The sequence below is a fragment of the Triticum dicoccoides genome, chromosome 2B, assembly GCF_002162155.2.
Source record: "Triticum dicoccoides isolate Atlit2015 ecotype Zavitan chromosome 2B, WEW_v2.0, whole genome shotgun sequence".
NCBI classification, from domain to species: domain Eukaryota; kingdom Viridiplantae; phylum Streptophyta; class Magnoliopsida; order Poales; family Poaceae; genus Triticum; species Triticum dicoccoides.
In genome coordinates, this window is record NC_041383.1 from 214,440,657 (window position 1) to 214,458,141 (window position 17,485).

At 42.8% G+C, this 17,485-nt stretch overlaps 1 pseudogene; it reads right to left on the minus strand.

Annotated features, from left to right (window-relative positions):
* Positions 1-447, minus strand: part of LOC119360792 — a 25,136-nt pseudogene extending 24,689 nt beyond the window's left edge.
* Positions 448-17,485: the final 17,038 nt, after the last annotated feature.

Sequence of the window (17,485 nt, forward strand, 5' to 3'; positions counted from 1 at the left end):
CGCCCTCCAAGGCTACCCCGCCCTCAACAGCCCTCTTCGCGGCGAGCCCCGCTTCCCCCACGTCCATCGTCGCCGCGGGCGTCGACAGCGCGGCGGCCCCCTCCCACTTCCAGCGCCGCGCGCAGAACGGTGCGGGAAGCTGCCGCGACAGCTGCTGCACGGCACCGCCAATGGAGGCGCTGAGGTCGGACCCGGCCTGCCCAAGCCGGCCGCCGATCTCCACGAAGGACGCGACGGCCACGGCCGGGAGGTCGACGCCGACCGCGAAGGGGGCGGCGGGGAGCTCGATGTAGAAGGGGAGGAGCTTGAGCGGCGGGGCGGGCCACGGGAGCTGCGGCATCTGCACCTAGAGGTGGAGGAGCAGCCCCGAGACACCCTGCGTGAGGCGGTAGGCCAGGTCTGCCCGTGCCGCTGCACACCCAGCAGCGCGTCCAGGGAGATCTCCATGGATGGCGGCGATACGGGGCGTCGGGCAGAGGCGCGCCCCGGTGTAGTGGATTAGCTCAAGCAGCGGCGAAATAGACTGGTAGTAGCCTGTGTATCCCTAGCATCGAGGTGTTCGACGGGAAGTACAAAGGTAGCAGTAATGGGAAGTACATACAATATTTAGGTAGAAGTACAGAGCAGTACAACATGCGAGCAAGGAAGTACCTGCTGAGAATTATTCCTGCTAGGGAGGCAGTACCATAGTTACACTGAGAGAAGTACCGAGTAGTTTGAAGTAGCAGTACAGGGTGTCCTTTATGCTAATTTGGTACTCATCTTTTGCAGCTGCTACTTGGAGTTGTGGAATTAGCAAGCTTGAGGGAAGTGCAAAAAAGGTTCTCTGTAGTGAAGACTAGCAGTACAGAATATCTTGAAGGAGTAGTGCAGATAAAAAATGCAAAACTAGCCTTAATAAAAATTGTGTAATTGAGAAGTACAAACCCTATAAGATCAAGAAGTACGAAACTGATATTCCCAAGAAGTACAAGATACATGTCGAAGGAAACTGACTTATGTAAAATAATTTACGAGCAATACAATTTAATCATTTTGAGTAATAAAAAATATTGCAGAGCAGTAGGAAACTCGTATTCTATGGGTGCGGGGTTATTACGGGTTCCAACGTCGAGCACAAGCACGAGCTCCTTCTCCAGCGAGAGGTGCGAGGGTAAAATGTACTTCTCTTCATCGTGGCATTCTGTGGCATTCTTTTTACTCCGACGGGTGACGAGGAGATTGAATGAAATTTTGACCTCCTGAGTGGAGAATTACGGGAAGTACAAAGGTAGCAGTAATGGGAAGTACATACAATATTTAGGTAGAAGTACAGATTAGTACATCATGCGAGCGAGGAAGTACCTGCTGAGAATTATTCCTACTAGGGAGGCAGTACCATAGTTACACTAAGAGAAGTACCGAGTAGTTTGAAGTAGTAGTACAGGGTGTCCTTTATGCTAATTTGGTACTCATCTTTTGCAGATGCTACTTGGAGCTGTGGAATTAGCAAGCTTAGGGAAGTGCAAAAAGGTTCTCTGTAGTGAAGAGTAGCAGTACATAATATCTTGAAGCAGCAGTGCAGATAAAAATGCAAAACTAGCCTTAATAAAAATTGTGTAATTGAGAAGTACAAACCCTATAAGATCAAGAAGTACGAAACTGATATTCCCAAGAAGTACAAGATACATGTCAAAGCAAACTGACTTATGTAAAATAATTTACGAGCAATACAATTTAATCATTTTGAGTAATACAAAAAAAATTATTGGAGAGCAGTACGAAACTCGTATTCCACAGAAGTACAAGGCAAAATTGTGTTCTTTTAAAATAAATCCGAGCAGTACAACTTTTTCATTTCGAGTACAATTATTATTATTATTATTATTATTATTATTATTATTATTATTATTATTATTATTATTATCGGGCAGTAAGAAACTCATATTCCACAGAAGTACAAAGGTACATGTGGAGGGAATTTGAGTTCTGTGGAAAAAAATTATGGGCAGTACAATTTAATAACTTTGAGAAGTACAGAAACTTCTTTATTGTCAGGCAGTAAAAAACGTTTGTAAATTTCAGTAGCTTTCCAATGGTATATCATTTGCGCTATTCCGAGAAGTGGTCAAAAAATTAATATATAATTAATGTTCGTCTATTTTGAATGAATCTCGGTATTTTCAAAACTGCTCATAAATTATGTAAAATTTGAAAAACATTAATACACGAAAAAATGTGAATTTCTATACCTTTCCAATGCCATATCATTTGCATCATTTCGATATCCAAAAATGATCCATGATCATCTTTTAATAAAACAGATTTTTAGTATTTTCCAAACTGTTCCAAAATTGTGCAAAATTTGAAAAAACTTAAAACATGAAAATGTTTGTAAATTTCAGTAGCTTTTCAACGGTATATCATTTTCTACATTCCGATAAGTGGTTAAAAGAATTTCGTTCGAAACACTTTTCATTCAGCTTGTGATGATTTCTGTTTTTTGAAAATTCATAATAAAAAAATAAAAAAAGTGAAGCAAGTTACAATATATAAGAGTTGAGAATTTTCTGCAGCTTTCCAACGGTATATCATTCGCGCAATTCCGATTAACGGTTTAGAATCTATTAGTGAATTACTACGCAAGTACAAAAGAGCAGTACCGAATTTACGAAAAAGAAGTATGGTTGTGTTATGCAGAAGCAGTACCAGATCTTTATTACGGGCAGTACGAGATTATTGCAGAATATTATTCTATCATCGATTGTAGAATAGACGGCATGTATACACACACACACACACCCATGGGCTGAATTTTTGGAAATTCCTTCGAAACTCTTCACCCGCGCTGTCCAGCTCTGCCGACTTGTGGTCTCTGGATCATCGCCTCCATTGCCAGCGACCCCCAGCCGCTGGTCTCCACCGTTGTCAACGGATTCTCCTCCGTCGTTGTCGTCGTAGCAAACTCGCTGCCAAGTTAGAGTATGAGTTTGATCCTTTGTGCTTTCTCACTCTGATTCTTAGCACAAAGACAATGCCATGATTCTTGCCACTATTGAGATTATTCTATCCAGCAGAAACTTCCATTAGATTAGTTTTGATTCAAAAATTTAGGGTTTGGTTTCCGCCGAACTCATCTCGGACCGACCGAGTTGTAGAAATCGGTCTCACCGATTTGGCTTAGGCCATTGCACTGTGATTTTCGGTCTGATCGAAACTCGCAAATCAGTGTGACCGACTTCAGGACTCTGTGAAACCCTAGCAATATCGGTGTCACCGAACTGTGCCTCAGTTTGACCGAGATCACTAGTATAGACACTGAACATTGCTTCGGTGTCGCCGAGTTCAGCAAATCGGTAGCTCCGAAATGACTTTAGTAGAAAACAAAAACTAAGTTTTTGGCTCAATTGTTTTGCAAAATATCTGCACTTTGTGATGCTCATCCACTCTATCTCATCTATATATTCACAGGGTCAGCCTTCAGCTTGCAGCAATGTCTGGCAATAGTGACAGCCAGAATATGTCTAAGGAACAAATTCAGATGAGTGAGGGCACTAGTCCCTCTGAGAGCAGTCAAGATGATGGGAGCAGAAGCACTCTCCGTAACCTGCCCAAAGCTGCAACTAGGTAGAGGAAGAAGACGACATCTGATTATGAGGATGAGGATTTTGTGATTGATGAGGAAGTCCCTTCCAAGAGTAATGGAGACAAGAAGCACACTGGCACTACAGCTAATCTCAAGCTAGGGTTGAAGACAAAAGCTCCAACAACAAGAGTTCCCATGTCCAAAGCCAGAGCCTCAACCCAAGAAACCATGGTGGTCACTCTTGAACCCAAAGAGGCTGGTGAGGGAAAGAAGAGGAAGGAGAGGGTCAAGAAAACAATGGCCAGAGTCATTGGGAGATCTTCTATGATCAGAGACCCAGCTGAAGAAGAAGAGCAAGATGCACCTCTTGCAAAATCTCAGAAGCTAATGGGGGTGCAATCAGATCAGGGGCTGCTCCATCAAAGCCCAAGTCTGCCCCCAAGGCTGCTGCTCAAGCCCCCAAGAGATCCACCAGAAACATTCTAGCTGCTGAGAAGCATAAGGCCCTAGTGCCTGAAGTGGAAGAAGAAGAAGAAGGGCTAGTACTTAGAAAGTTGAAGCCCAAGATTCCTGATCACGATGACACACATCCTGTTGCAGAAAATATGAAGCTCAGAAAGGATGCAGATCTCAGGCTATGGAGGAAGAATTACCCATATGCCATTAGAAGGAGAACAACTATTGACTACATGTTCCACACAAAGGAACAACAAGAATCCTATGAGATTGTGCTGCTTAACAAGAAGCCTATAGTCAGTGACATGAGATGGGTTGACTGGGAGTACATTGACAGAAATGAAGATCACTTCCCAGGAGTCCATGAGAGCTTCAGATCAACAGGAGTTGATGCATTTGTTAGCCAGAAGTTAACAAAATGGAATGATGATTTGATCATGTAGTTTTACTCCACAGCACATTTTTACCATGATGGTAAAATCGTTTGGATGACAGAGGGTACCAGGTACCAATCTTCTGTGGCTGAGTGGGCAAAGCTGATAAATGCCCCAGAAGAGTCTGAGGATGATACTGATGTATATGCTAAGCCAAGGAAAGGACATGACTCAATGGCTCACATGTATAAGAAAATTACAGGTGCTGCCTTGGACACCCACAAGTTTGGGTCTGTGTATTATCTGTTATCAGGTCTGCCAACCATCAACACTATTCTCAGAAATACTCTGTTGCCCAAGTCTGGAGATGACAGGGTGATAAGAGGGCCCTCAATAAATCTGTTGCATATGTTTGATGTGCCTAAAAAGTTCAAAGTGATAACACTGATTGTTGAGACAATCAAGAGGACAGCAGCAGGCCAGAAAAGATCATGTGGCTATGCTCCACGGATTCAGACGCTCATCAACTCCAAGATGGGCAAAAGTATGTATCTCTTGGACAAGGAACATCTTCCCCTGCTTCCAGAGTTTGAAGATAATGTGGTTGTCATGGATCCATCACATCCACTTCTGTGCATGCTCAGGAGAAGAAGGAAAAAGCTAGAGCAGAGAAGGCAACCAAGCCACCAAGTGCAGCAGAAGCTTCTCAGATATTCTTGAAATCCAAGCAAGATCAATTGGGCTATCTCATTCAGGCAACCTCGAGGATTGAGAAAGGGTTGGCAACCCTAACTCAGAACCAAGAGAGTCTACAGAGGATCATTTAAACTAAATTTTATGATATAGACTTGAAGGTCACAGAGATCCAGACTGCAGTTGAGCAACTACAGGATGCAGATGAAGAGAGAAGAGGGAGAGATACTACTGAAGCTTTTCAGAGAGTGCCAAGGGCACAAAGGTCCGCAGTTGTGCCAGCCATTGACACCAGGGCTACTACATCAGCACCAGCAGCTACAGCCTCTGCTGTTCCTCCAGTTGCAACTCCACCAGCTCCTCAGACCTCTTCAGATGCATTCATCGCATGACTCCTCTCCATGCCACCTTCACACTCCGGAGCTCCCGGAGATTGTTCTTAGAGCCGCATAGCACTATGCATTTTCAAGCTTTTTGGTTGCCAAAGGGGGAGAAAGTGTATAGATCATAGGCTTCGAGAGAGAGTGTGTTTGCTTCTTTTTGCTCTCTTGCTAATCCATTTTCTTTGCTTGTTTCGATGAAACAATGTTTATGCTTGTGTGTGAGATACTTCTATGATCATATGTTTGATCATATCATACTTTAATGCTTGTGCTTAATGATGATATTCTATCTCTCATGTATGATCATTCATATCTTATTTTGGTGATGAGTGCATATTTCATATCTTATCATTTTGAGCGCTCCACCAAGATGTATGTGACATGGAAGAGTGACCCATGATCTTAATTGTTTGTGCATTTGCATTCAAAAGCAACTTTCAAATAATGCACAAATTTAGGGGGAGCTCTTGCTTATCACATACTTCTCAAAGCGACGATGTACTTCATTCATATTATCATTTGTCGAAGCTTTGATCTATATGTTGTCATCAATTACCAAAAAGGGGGAGATTGAAAGTGCAACTAATCCCTGGGTGGTTTTGGTAATTCATAACAACATATAGCTCATTGAACTAATATTCTTTCAAGATCAGTGTTTCAGAAAGTTCCATGATTGGTATGGCATGGACAAGAGATGTGGACCCCTCAAAATGCTAAGGACACACATTGGCAAAAGCTCAAGACTCTACATTTTCATTTTAGTGATCCAAGATCACATTGAGTCTATAGGAAAGCCAATACTATTAAAAGGGGATGATGTGTTGCTTAATGGCTTGCTTGCTCAAAATGCTTAGTCATATGCTCCAAAATCCCTCAACCACTTTCTGATTTCCACATATGTCCTAAACCTAAAGTCAAACTCGGCCTCACCGATTTGATCTATCTAGCGCCACCGAGTTCACTTGACATAGCCATATCCACAAACCCTAATCAGCTCGGACTCACCGATAGGGCTCTCGGTCTCACCGAGATGGGAATGCTGCTACCTCTTGAGCACTGCGTTGGATTTCCCCGAAGAGGAGAGGATGATGCAGCAAAGTAGCGTAAGTATTTCCCTCAGTTTTTGAGAACCAAGGTATCAATCCAGTAGGAGATCACGCACAAGTCCCTCGTACCTACACAAAACGATAGCAACTCGCAACCAACGCTTAGGGGTTGTCAATCCCTTCATGGTCACTTACGAGAGTGAGATCTGATAGATAATATTTTTTGTATTTTTGATAGATAGATGCAAAGTAAAAAACTAAAAGGCAAAGTAAAAACAAAGCAAGTAAATAAAGTGATAGAGATTGATATGATGAGAATAGACCCGGGGGCCATATGTTTCACTAGTGGCTTCTCCCAAGGGCATAAGTATTCTACGGTGGGTGAACAAATTACTATTGAGCAATTGACATAATTGAGCATAGTTATGAGTATATCTAGGCAATGATCATGTATATAGGCATCACGTCCAAAACAAGTAGATCGAAACGATTCTGCATCTACTACTATTACTCCACTCATCGACCGCTATCCAGCATGCATCTAGAGTATTAAGTGAAATCAGAGTAATGCCTTAAGCAAGATGACATGATGTAGAGGGATAAATTCATGCAATATGATAAAAAAAACCATCTTGTTGTCCTCGATGGCAACAATACAATACATGCCTTACAACCCTTTCTGTCACTGGGTAAGGACACCGCAAGATTGAACCCAAAGCTAAGCACTTCTCCTATTGCAATAACTACCAATCTAGTTGGCCAAACCAAAAAGGATAATTCGAAGAGACTTGCAAAGATAACTCAATCATACATAAAAGAATTCAGAGAAGAATCAAATATTTTCCATAGATAATACTGGATCATAAACCCACAATTCATCGGTTTCAAAAAACACACCGAAAAAAGAAGATTACATCGAATAGATCTCCACGAGAGAGGGGGGAACATTGTATTGAGATCCAAAAAGAGAGAAGAAGCCATCTAGCTACTAGCTATGGACCCGAAGGTCTGAAGTAAACTACTCACACTTCATCGGAGGGGCTATGGTGATGATGTAGAAGCTCTCCGTGGTGGATGCCCCCTCCAGCGGAGCTCCTGAACAGGCCCCAAGATGGGATCTCGTGGATACAGAAGGTTGCAGTGGTGGAATTAGGTTTTTGGCTCTTGTTCAGATCGTTTGGGGATACGTAGGTATATATAGGAGGAAGGAGTACGTCGGTGGAGCGTCGAGGGGCCCACGAGGTAGGGGGGCGTGCCCTCCACCCTCGTGACCGCCTCTGGCACTGCTTGGAGTAGGGTCCAAGTCTCCTAGATCACGTTCGGTTGGAAAATCACGATCCCGAAGGTTTCATTCCGTTTGGACTCCGTTTGATATTCTGTTTCTTCGAAATACTGAAAAAGGCAGAAAAACAGCAATTCTGGGCTGGGCCTCCGGTTAATAGGTTAGTCCCAAACGTAATATAAAAGTGGAAAATAAAGCCCAATATAGTCCAAAACAGTAGATAAAGTAGCATGGAGCAATTAAAAATTATAGATACGTTGGAGACGTATCAGGCATCCCTAAGGTTAATTCCTGCTCGTCCTCGAGTAGGTAAATAGAAAAAAAAGAATTTTTGATGCGGAGTGATACTTTGGCATAATTTCAATGTAAAACTTCTTAATTGTGATATGAATATTCAAATCCCAAAGATTCAAGACAAAAGTTCATATTGACATAAAAGTAATAATACTTCAAGCATACTAATCAAAGCAATCATGTCTTCTCAAAATAACATGGCTAAAGAAAGTTATCCCTACAAAATCATATAGTATGGTTGTTGCTCTATCTTCATCACACAAAGTATTTAATCATGCACAACCCCGATGACAAGCCAAGCAATTGTTTCATACTTTAATAATCCCAAACTCTTTCAACTTTCACGCAATACATGAGCGTGAGCCATGGACATAGCACTATAGGTGGAATAGAATGGTGGTTGTGGAGAAGACAAAAAAGGAGAAGATAGTCTCACATCAACTAGGCGTATCAACGGGCTATGGAGATGCCCATCAATAGATATCAATGTGAGTGAGTAGGGATTGCCATGCAACGGATGCACTAGAGCTATAAGTATATGAAAGCCCAACGAAAGAAACTAAGTGGGTGTGCATCCAACTTGCTTGCTCACGAAGACCTAGGGCACTTTTGAGGAATCCCGTCATTGGAATATACAAGCCAAGTTCTATAATGAAAAATTCCCACAAGTATATGAAAGTGACAACATAGGAGACTCTCTATCATGAAGATCATGGTGCTACTTTGAAGCACAAGTGTGGTAAAAGGATAGTAGCATTGTCCCTTCTCTCTTTTTCTCTCATTTTTACATTTTATTAGGAATTCATCTTCAGGCGAAACTATTTTAAAAAAAGTCCTTCGCCCGAGTGAGCCAACAGCCCAGCCAAGCGAGCCGCCACCGCTAGTCGCCGCCGCCGCTCGCGCAGCCCCACGCCATCGACCGCCACCGCCGAATGCCGCCGTTGCCCGCGCCAGATCCCGCCGGAGCCACCGCCCGCCGCCCGTTGACTGGTATAAAACCGTCCCGGTTCGCGGGTTCACTTTGGTTTTTTTTTGGTTTTTCAGATCGTTTTTTTAGGTTTTATTATTTAGCGGACGTTCGTCCGTTCGTTCGTCTTAATGAACATTATTCGTCGGATTAGTTTAGACAGCGAACGTTCATTCGCTAGTCTTTTTCTTTTTAGTTTATTTTCGGCCAGGGACTTATCCGCGATTATTTTTATCGCGATTTAGCCCCTGATCTTTACACTAGTATAACTTTTTACTCGTTTATCCAAATTAGATGAAACCAGCGCCTAAATCTTTGTTTCGTTCTGTTATTTTCAATTAACCAACTTGAATATGATTTTGCTACTGTAAAATTTGACTTTAGTCTAAATTAGTAAACGATCTTGTTTCGTTCATATTTTGAGTTTCGTTGCTCCGTTTGAGTTGAATCTTTTTTGCAAATCATAGCTAATCACATGTACCTACTGTTAAGATCTAATTCGCATGTTAATATTGCTGTTAGGTTTTGACTCCTGTTAGTTTAAGCCGTTTGCTTGTTTCGTGTTCGATTTGGATCGTTTCTCGGTTTTTCTCGTGTTTCGTTTGAGTGATTTCTTATGTATGCTATTGTTTGTCTAGGCCAGATCACCCGGAGTGCGAAGCTTGTTACTACGAATCTCTACAGTTTGCAAATCGTCAGCAAGGCAAGTTACACTTTGATCATATCTTTTATACCCAGTTTTTACTATCCATTTAGTAGTGCCCCTCAAATATTTGCATGAGTAGGATTGGGAACATGTGGTTTGGTTGTAGTGCTTGAGGTAGGAACCTAATACCTTTTGATCACCCCGGGAATATATGTTATGCTTATTATTGCTTAGCCATGCTCGTAGACGGGGATTGGATCGTGATTCACACATGGAAGTTTGAGAGGTATTTTAATCATGGATAACATTAAGGTGGCAACTTTAATATACATCTGGGTGGATTGGTTGAGGCACCTGGGGAATCCAGTGTTGTCTGTTTTGGAAATCCCGGGGAACCCGTGTGATTATCCTATGGAATGCCACCCAGGCTCAAAGGGATCATACGATTATTTATGCTAGAAACTTCTGTGTGCAGCCACAAGCCATTATGAGCTCTGGCATAGTTGAGTCAGTTGCGTGAGCTCTTGAAGAGGTAGACTAGCAGATGTAGAGGGATGTAGATGGTACTGTCTACCAGGAGAAGAGAGTTAATGCTTCAGAAAGGCTATGTCTCGATCATCCGATCATGGATGAGGTCGAGTCTTGTGGGGAAAAGTGCGCAAACCTCTGCAGAGTGTATAAACTAATCATGGTTAGTCGTGTCCCCGGTTATGGACTTCTTGAGTATCTAGTAGTTGAATCTATTGATGTGATCTCATCATGTTATTTTAATTAATTATGATGTTGGGTTAATGATGATACTTTTAATTGGGATTTGAGTTGGGGTTACCTTCTCAAATAAGGTAAACATGGGAGTAGTTAAATAAATTTATTCCTTTGTTGTAAGGAAAAACTAGCTTTATGCAAAACCATGAAACTTACAGCCTCCACAAGCCAAATTTTGCATGTAGATATAGTTCTTGCATTATAATTGCTTTACAGTGTAACTATGCCATCATATTCCATGTGGTGAGCTGTTTCGGGCTGCAACGTCTTATGTTGCATACTACTTAGACGACGAATAAGGTGCGATAGGTCATTGTTTTGCATTCAGTTATGCCGTTGGAGTTGATGGACTCATTTATGTTTGAAGCTTCCGCAGTTATCTAGTTTAGATGGCCTTCAGCCATTATATTTTTGTAATCATACTCTTTATGAGGACTCCATGTAATAAGTGTGTGATTGAAACTTTGTTATAATTCCTTTAGTACTGTGTGTTAGCTTTACCAATCCAGGGATGACACTGATGCACAGAAACTTGACCATTTGAGGTTTGGTCGCGACAAGATGGTATCAGAGCACACACTGACTGTAGGACGCGACCACTAGAATGAGCCACAGGATTTCTCTTCTCTACTCATTTCTAATTCTCCTCTATTTCTACTCCATAGATGGCGGATCCCAGGAACAAGTTCACTCAACCAGATGATGACACCCCTTTCGGACGCCACTTTACAGAAGTCACTAAGTATTTGAACATCGGATTACCAAGCTTCACGGGGACTTTCTCTACATCTGTACCGGAAGAGCAGCGCTGGAAGATCAAAGTCTAGATACCTCGGAGGACCTTTGCGCCAACAACGGAGCCTATTGATTTCTACCTGGATGCACCAAGCTGGAGTATAGGAAAGAGCATGGCAACACATATCACCTTTGGACGCATATGTGAGGTGTATCATAAGGAGCCGGAGAATACCATTTATCAGATATGTGGCCGCCAAGATGACAAATGGGAGATGATTCGCACAAGGAGGGATGGATCAATTGCATCTTACATTCAAGAGATGAGAGATCATATTCATCAACAGGAGAATAAACAAATTATCCACATGAAGAAGATCAAGAAACTGGTGAGGAGGAACAACGATCTATAAGAGGAAATCAAGTCTACACGCGATGGATACGAGGAAGAGATTGCTGTACTACTGGAGAAGAATGAAGACCTGAAGAAGAAGCTAGGAGTGTTCATGGGAGACCCTGCGCCAAAGAAGGAGAACAACCACCCAGGAGACTACATCATCATCGACGACACCGACTCCGACCCTGATAGTGATGATGACTACGTTGATGAAGCTGGAGCACATATCATGGATTCTTCCTCTGATGAAAATTTCTAGACGACCACCATTGTAATTAGTTGTATTTCCCTCCAAGTAGTTAGCAACGATCGAGTTTGTAATAATAGGTTAGACCGCTTGTGTGATCTTGTGTGCTATTGATTGAAGTGAAATTGATTGTGTTTGTCTCATGAGCATTATGGGTAGTGAATCTCTCTTAGGCCCCAATTCTATTCTGTTTTATCTCCCTTTATAAACCCATCAGATGCCTCCGAGACGTGACAATGGATTTGCCTTCCCACTGGAGCTCACTCAGTTGATCCAGTAGCAGAATACCTGATGCAGTTACTAGTTAAAAATCAGAACCAAGGCAACAACAACAACAACAACAAACCACCACCACCACCCTTTGTTGATCACCTAGCCCATTTCCTAAGGTTGAATCTGCCAGTGTTCTCTAGTAGCACCAAGCCGATTGTTGCAGATGATTGGCTCCGCAAGTAGGAAGAGAGCTGACCACTACAGGATGCACAGATGCGAAGAGAGTGTGTTTTGCCGCGCATCAGCTTGATGGACCCGCAGCATCATGGTGGGAGAATTTCACAACCACTTACCCCATTGACATTGTTACATGGGATCAGTTTCAGCAGGCTTTCGGCACTGCCCATGTTTCAGCAGGAGCTATGAGCATGAAGAAGCGTGAGTTTCGCAACTTGTGCCAAGGAGGATGTACAGTGGGCCAGTATGTGGATGAGTTTAGCAAGTTAGCACGCTATGCCCCTAATGACGTAGCTACAGATGTCTCTAAGCAGGAGAAGTTTCTGGAAGGACTGAATGATGAGCTGAGCATGCAGTTGATGATGGCAACATTCAAGAACTACTAGGAGTTGGTAGATAGGGCTCTTATGATTGAAGGCAAGCAACAACAGATTGATTATCGCAAGAGGAAGTATGGACAGGGGAGGTACACCCCAGGAGCTCAGCAGAAGCCCCGCTATTCTCCGTACTCGGGAGGACATACCCACAACCATGGAGGCCATAACCATGGAGGACACACGCACAACGGAGCAAGTTCGCACAACCATAGTGGTGCCAAGAATGGCAATGGGTATGGAGGAAGCAGCAGCCAGAACCATTCCAACCCTTCAACACCAGCCAAGAGGGATCTGAGCCACATTACCTATTTCAAGTGCCAGAAGACTGGACATTATTTCAATGAATGCCCTGAAGCGAAGAATGGAAATGGCAATGGAGGTTCTGCCAAGAAGCCCAACCCTTTCACCAAAGGTCAGGTGAACCACATTAGCGTGGAGGAGATTGAGGGTCAACCCGATGTAGTTGTCGATAAGTTTTTGATTAATGCATTTACTGCACTTGTTCTTTTTTATACTGGTGCATCGCATTCATACATATCAAGGGGATTTGTGACAAGTTAAAATTGCCAACCCAAGCCCTTAGGTCACCCATGTTAGTAAGCTCGCCAGGAGCAGAGTATATGGCCAGCCGATGGTGTGATCGGTTACCCTTAACCATTGGTAGCATGTGTTTACCTCTGACCTAATAATTTTGGAGTCACAAGAATTGGATGTAATATTAGGCATGGATTGGTTATCAAAGTATGGAGGAAACATTGATTGTGCTAGTAAGTCGATATTCCTCACCACCCCAGAAGGAAGGAGGATCAAGTATGTATCCCGGCATGCGCCGAAGCGGACTTAAGTGAATTCCTTATCAGGAGTTGTACAGGAGGAAGTACTAGTGGTGAAGGATTGCCCCGATGTATTTCCAGAGGAGTTACCAGGCATGCCATCGGATCAAGACATTGAGTTTTTGATTGAGCTATTGCCAGGCACTGGGCCAATATCAAAGAGACCGTATCGGATGCCCGCACAAGATTTGGAGGAAATTAAGAAGCAGATTAAAGAGTTACTGGATAAAGGTTACATTCGACTAAGTTCATCACCTTGGGGAGCCCCAGTGCTTCTAGTGGAGAAGAAGGATGGATCTTTAAGGATGGTTGTTGATTATCGTGCGTTGAATGAGGTGACGATCAATAACAAATACCCACTGCTGATGATCAATGATTTGTTTGACCAGTTGCAAGGAGCTAAAGTTTTCTCTAAGATTGATCTTCGATCAGGTTATCACCGGTTGAAGATCCGAGAGCAGGATATACCTAAAACAGCTTTTACCACAAGGTACGGGCTATATGAGTATACCGTTATGTCATTTGGTCTGACTAACGCGCCTGCCTATTTCATGAACATGATGAACAAAGTGTTTATGGAGTTTTTGGATAAGTTCGTCGTGGTGTTCATTGATGATATATTGGTCTACTCGAAGAACGAAGATGAACATAAGGAGCATTTACGTTTGGTTCTTGAGAAGCTCAGAGAACATCAGTTGTATGCCAAGTTCAGCAAATGTGAGTTTTGGTTAAAGGAAGTTGGATTACTCAGACATGTTATATCCAAAGAAGGAATAGCAGTAGACCCTACCAAGGTTGTTTTTGTGACTAAATGGGTGGCACCCACATTAGTTGGAGAGATCAGAAGTTTTCTTGGACTCACAGGTTATTATCGGAGGTTCATTAAGAATTTCTCCAGGATTGCAAAGGCCATGATGGAGTTATTGAAGAAGGACACCAAGTATAAATGGACTGGGGAGTGTGAAGCCAGTTTTTAGGAGTTGAAGAAACATTTGGTTACAGCCCCAGTGCTGATTCTCCTAGACCAATGGAAGGATTATCAAGTGTATAGAGATGCTTCACGTCGAGGACTTGGAGATGTGCTTATGCAAGAAGGGAGAGTTGTATCTTATGCCTCACGATAGCTTAAACCTCATGAGTTAAATTATGCTACGCATGACTTGGAGTTAGTAACCGTAGTGCATGCGCTGAAGACATGGAGACATTTTCTCAACAGAAACCATTGTGAGGTATACACGGATCATAAGAGTTTGAAATATATCTTCACGCAGAAGGAATTGAACCTCAGGCAAAGGAGATGGTTGGAACTCATCAAGGATTATGATATGAAATTGCACTATCATCCTGGAAAGGCCAATGCCGTAGCAGATGCGTTGAGATGCAAGAGTTATGTTAACACGCTCATGACTGAAGGATTACCTAAGGAGTTAGCAGATGATCTCCGAGAGTTATGTTTGGAGATAGTTCCGAGAGGTTTTGTTGCAGCATTGGAAATTCAGTCCACTTTGATGGGTAAGATCAGAGAAGCTCAGAAGACGGACAAGGAGATTGCTGAGATAAAGGAAAGGATGAGCAAAGGAAAGGCTAAAGGATTTCGTGAGGATGAGCACGACACTTTATGGTTTGAAGATCACGTATATGTGCCTAATGACCCCGAGATCAGGAAGTTGATTCTGGAGGAGGCCCATGATTCGCCGTATTCAATTCATCCAGGAAACACTAAGATGTATCTAGATTTGAAGGAAAGTTTCTGGTGCACAGGAATGAAGAAGGATATTGTCGAGTATGTAGCAGTATGTGATGTATGTCAAAGAGTTAAGGCAGAGCACCAGAAGCCAGCTGGATTGCTACAACCATTGCCGATACCCGAATGGAAGTGGGATGAGCTTGGCATGGATTTTATCACTGGATTTGCCCAGGACTCGTTCAGGCTATGACTCTATCTGGGTTGTAGTCGATTGTCTGACGAAAGTAGCTCATTTCATCCTAGTGAAGACCACTTATACTAGTGCTAAGTTGGCAAAGATATACATGACCAGGACCGTATGTCTTCATGGAGTTCCGAGGACCATTGTATCAGATAGAGGAACCTAGTTCACTTCAAAGTTTTGGAATCAGTTGCATGAAACTTTGGGTAACAGGCTAGAGTTCAGTACAGCCTTTCATCCACGGATAGATGGACAGATGGAGAGAGTCAATCAGATTCTGGAGGACATGTTGAGAGCTTGTGCGCTAGATTATGGATCTAGTTGGGACGACAATTTGCCGTATGCAGAGTTCTCTTATAACAATAGTTATCAAGCCAGTTTAAAGATGGCCCCTTTGGAAGCTTTGTACGGAAGGAGGTGTAGGACACCGTTATCGTGGGATGAAGTAGGAGATAGATAGTTGTCCGGACTATATTTAATCAAGGACTCTGAAGAGAAGGTTAAGTTGATTCGCAACAGACTCAAGGTAGCCTAGTCCAGGTAGAAGAGTTATGCGGATTCAAAATGCAAGGAGATAGTTTACGAAGTCGGAGACAGAGTATATCTTCGTGTGTCTCCTCTTCGAGGAGTTAAGCGTTTTGGAGTCAAGGGAAAGCTAGCACCACATTTTGTGGGACCATACAGAGTTTTGGAACGCATGGCAGAAGTTACATACAAGCTGGAATTGCCAGAAGGGTTGTCAGGAGTTCACGATGTGTTTCACGTTTCCCAGTTGAATAAGTGCCACGCAGAGATGGTCGATATTCCTCTAAGAGGTACAGTGCCACTGGAAGCGATTCAGTTAGATAGTGATTTGACCTATGAAGAGAAGCAAGTCAAGATTCTCGAGTTTCCCAGCCGAGTTATTCGCGGCAAGGTTATCAAGTTTTGCAAAGTTCAGTGGAGCCACCATACCGAGGAGGAAGCCACCTGGGAGCGAGAAGAAGATCTTCGTAGAGACCACCCAAACCTTTTTGCTGACCAACCCGAATCTCGAGGGCGAGATTCATCTTAAGGGGGGTAGGTTTGTAACATCCCAATTTTCAATTTGGATGTTATACATAGATCATCACATGCATGTCATATTTTATTCTTGCATTTTGGCTGTGATCCTAGAAATCTTAAGCAACTCAAGGACCCAAGGAGAGAGTTGGAGGTTTCACAAAAATCATATTTGAATTTATTTCACATTTGAAGAAAGGATCATTTTGATTTTATGATTTTTCTCTCCAATTATTTCCAATATTAAATTAAATGAGAGAAGATAATATGGCTTCTTCAAATTAAGAGAAATATTGGAGATAGAATTTTAAAATCAAATTATGTTTGTATTTGCATTTTATTTGCTATTTTATTTGAATTAGCAAAATATGCATTTTTGAAAATTGCATTTTTAGGCCAGAAAAATGTTCACTTTGTTCTAAATATTTTATTTAGACAGTGAAAATTGTTTTTGGCATTTTTAGAAAAAAAAATTATTAGGAATTTTTCTTCGGGCGAAACTAATTTTTCTAAAGTCCTTCGCCGACTGGGCCAACGGCCCAGCCGAGCGGGCCGAAGCCCAGCCGCAGCGCTGCCACCGCTAAACGCCGCGTCGCCGCCTGCCGCTGCTGCTAGTCGCCGCCACCGCTCATGCAGCCCTGCGCCGTCGCCCGACACCGCCAAACGTCGCCAGCGCCCACGCGGGATCCCGCTGGAGCCGCCGCCCGTCGCCGTTGACCCGTATAAAACCGCCCCGGTTTTGCCGGTTCACTTTGGTTTTTTTTTCGTTTTTTTAGGTTTTATTATTTAGCGGACGTCCGTCCGTTCGTTCGTTTTAACGAACATTATTCGTCGGATTAGTTCAGACAGCAAACTTTCGTTCGTTAGTCTTTTTTTTAGTTTATTTTCGGCCAGGGACTTATACGTGATTATTTTTATCGCGATTTAGCCCCTGATCTTTAAACTAGTATAACTTTTTACTCATTTATCCAAATTAGATGAAACTAGCGCCTAAAACATTGTTTCG